Below are 4014 nucleotides of genomic sequence, written 5' to 3' on the forward strand. Positions count from 1 at the left end.
GGACTCATGAAATTCCGAAAAAACATGTCATATGGGGACCAGATTTACATATTATTTGCATAATTTACACACACTAANACAGGAATATAATAGGTGTCCAAAATGTTGAATCTTTGGTAATATTCACATATATACACACACATATATAGGATTTGCAGAATTTTTAACTTAAAGACATATAACGTCTTGCTGCATCATGATAATTCAGAAACTCCAGAATTCAATAAAATTATCCTATTTTCTTCTGGCACATTTAATGAGAACTTATTTAATGCCTTTCTGCACTTTTAATCACAAGATTTGTGAACTAAAAGTCACATTCCTGTACTATATGAACCTCCACCCTGTTCTGAATAACTGTTTCATTTGTTGGGCAAATATTGGTGGAAATGATATCTTGCACAACGCCCATTTAATATACTGAACAGTAGGCTTCACTGATTGATATTTATTTCCCTGCCCTGATATTTCCTCAGTGAGAGCAGACCACGGTGATGGAAAGAGCGAACGTGCATGCACACCAGGAAACAGCAGGCCCTCACATTAGACTCAGAAATGTCAGGTCACTGCAGCAGGAAAAACCAGGCCGACAATTTAAAACTCATAAGCATGTTAAATAAATACAGACATGCCATAGATTCACTGTCAGCAATAATGTTTGGCTGTTCACACACTGGTTATTAGAAAAGAGGGCAATGTTGTTCTGCTGGATCTCACCTCCCAGAGGCGAACAATAACCTTTTTGTGACTTGGTTTTTAAAAGCCTGTTTGAGTCGAGTTCTGGTTCGGTTCCGTGAGACTAAAACCATGACGAAGTCAGAATTTACTCTTCTTTTCAACAGGGATTCTCTGCAGCTTCTCAGGAATTAAAAAGCTGCAGATGAGATTGAAATCTCATCTGTCCTTATTTTCAGATTATGCCCAACTTTAATGTTATTGTATTTTGCCCATTGGTTCACTCTTTTCTTCACCCAGAGTGAAACTGGTATGGTTGTAGTGGCTTACAGCAGCCCTTCATCTTCTCATCAAAGTTTGCATTTGATCTTTATGACTGAGCCATGACTTTCCAATAGATTTAATGAGAATAGGCACTTCAGTTGCACTCAGGTTTTTTCCGACCAACAGACATTTCCTACAGCCTTTGATGGTTTGAAGTAATCTCATTGAGGATGGTTTACTTCCCTGATGTATCTGCCTGCTCTTAAAGTTCCACTCTGTAGACTAAAGATTATTTCATTTGACTTTTATTCTATGATTCTTTCTGACACATCTACAAAGACATATTTCTCTTTGATCTATCATCAAAACGATTCAGTCTGTCAGTGCTAGTTCATTCAACTTCAGCAGAACAGTGTCACTCTTTTATTGTCTGAGATCCGAGTTTTTTCTAAGCCAGGATCCTTTCGCTAAACATTAGCAACTTCCTTGTCTAATGCAAAATGGGCATAAACTTTCACAACAGAATAATCTTAAGAAAAGGAATCAATATTTTTATCTACCCTTTCCAAATAATTTGGGTCATATGCTTCACTTGTAGCAATATAAAAAATGTTTTCCACCTAAAGATTTCATGTATTTTAAAATTGTAATTTCAATGAATGCTACTGGAATTGAACCGTTGCTTTAAGTAGGAAATAGACATTAAGCAAAGTAGGAACTTTATAAGAGTTTAATAAAAGACCTTTGCGTTTAATTTAACTGAGTACTCCAAACCCCAGAGAAAATTTCATTAGAGTAGATCTTTATCAGAAAATCCTGTAACAACTTTTAAAGAATCTGTCCCATTTTCAATTTCCTCAGTGTCTCAGAGAAACACTGCAGAGGGCCGCAGTTTAATTGCTAGCCCTTCACAAATTGATGTTCTTGTTCGTGGTATTATTTTCTCATTGCATGTTGCATTAGGTGATGTAACTCCCCTAAAAAAGAAAGTAATTATTTATAGGAGACTAGCTCTCTGATTTAATTCAGCTGTGGGTTCATTAAAACACCATGCTGTGAAACTGGAGAGAAAATGGTGTTCCATGCATCAAGAGGAAACCTACTTAACCTGGAAACAGTCCGCTGTATAAAAATATCCTTCATCCATTCCCTCCAAACATAATTACTTCATTACAGCATTGGAGGTAACTAAATCTTGTGTTTGTACTGTAAGTTTTTTTTTTAGTTATTAAAAATATTATCTTCCTTTAAACTTTTAACTTGTCAACTTTTATTTGCATAGGCTATCATTTTCCGTGTGATTGAACCCAAACTTTTCATGTGGACAGAGAGAAACAGAACATTGTTAAAGGTTATATAAATAAGGAGCAAAGGATTAGCTGCTTTGCAGGTGTGTTGATTACCAATTTGAACCAGGAAGGAACAAGTGTTCACAAAATAACACACTATAAAGTGAACCAAAGAGTACCAAATAACACAACTGGAACAAAACAAAATCCGGAGCTTAACTGGCTGAAAGGAGCTTCCTTTGGTTTAGTATTGGAGTTAAAAGTGAGGAACTCCATTGCTTTGGTGAACTCTAGGAAAATGTCACTCTTATAAAACAAACCATAAAGTTAATCATAAAGTTAAATGACTGGCAATCATTGGAAAGGGCAGAAAAAGACTCACTCCAATGAGTCCTGTCTTATTTTGATTACAAGAAAGTTGTTGAACTTTTGACTCTTTCAGTGGAGCTGTTTTTTTGTGGAAAACTGTTTAAATTGATTTTTTTATATACTAATGAAGAATTGACTTTGCTTTACTGTCAGAAAATAGAGCAGCTTCGGTTCTCTACAAACAACTGAGAATTTATCAAGATCAAAAATGTCCTCCAAAGGTTGTGGCAGAATGTGTTTACAAAAGTGCCCATTAAAATATTAATAAATAATTCTGTATGCATTTGATGAGTACTTCTTGAAATTAAACAATGGTAAACATCCTTTCACATTGATGTAATTTGGAAGAATACATAAAAATGGTTTTGATTTGATTTATACAACATTTAATATTTGAGTACACAACTTTTATATTGAATTTTTATTTATTTATTCTTGAGGCAAGAGGGCCACAAAAATATTTTATGAAAATGTAATAAAAAATGATGTGCTTATCAGTATTGGTTCTGGACCATTGTCCTCATCTGGACAGCAAATTTGATCCGTCAAACATGAAGTCTGAGAACCTGTTTTGTATAAATGAAATATTTTGAAATGAGCTAAGATGTATTATTCCAAAAAATTGGGAACAGCACCACAAAACAACAAATGGATGTTAAGGAATATTTGTCGAAACAGTTAAGCATTATTCATCAGGAAGCTTTACAAACTTTCTCTTGCTGCATTTAAACACATCTTCTCCTCATGTCTCATCCTAAGTAAATTAACTCAAACATAACTTAATGTTGATGTTTGCATCCAAAGCCTCCTGAGAGCCGCTGGTCTTCTCTTGTAATCCGGTTAGCTCAGCATCTCCTGTGCGGAGGTAATCTACTTTGATCCTCGGCCGGCGACCAGAACACTGAATCTGTGTCAAAGCAGCCAGCGCCTGTGCTGCCCAATCTATAAACGCACATGCACTGCTTGACTCATGTCCTACTTGACATCTAGGCAACAAGTGCTCTGATTACAGAAGCCACAAATTGTCAAATAACAAACCTGAATAAACATTTATGTCGCTCAAAGCCAGGAGGGGTTGTAATTATCCCTCTGTGATGTTATTTCACAGGAGTGCAGAAGTTCAGCAGCAGGCGTAATTTCATTGAAATTTAAACAGTTTCTTCCTTCTCCAGTTAGTTTTCCTTGAACTTGTCTGACCTTAACTCGACCTCTCATTCGTGTAAACAGACATTACGTAGCCGTTTCTAGAAATGATCAAGATGTTTGGTTCAATGTGCAAAAAACTTTGAACATCCTCATCTTGCATTAACATTATACTGCTACCTTGATTATCTTTGTATGACCTAGAGCAAAAAATGACAAAATGGTGTCTTATTACAATTATTTTGCAGGGTTGCCCTGCAAAATAATTGCAGGG

Source organism: Poecilia formosa, unplaced genomic scaffold (genome assembly GCF_000485575.1).
Source record: "Poecilia formosa unplaced genomic scaffold, Poecilia_formosa-5.1.2 Scaffold303, whole genome shotgun sequence".
NCBI lineage: Eukaryota > Metazoa > Chordata > Actinopteri > Cyprinodontiformes > Poeciliidae > Poecilia > Poecilia formosa.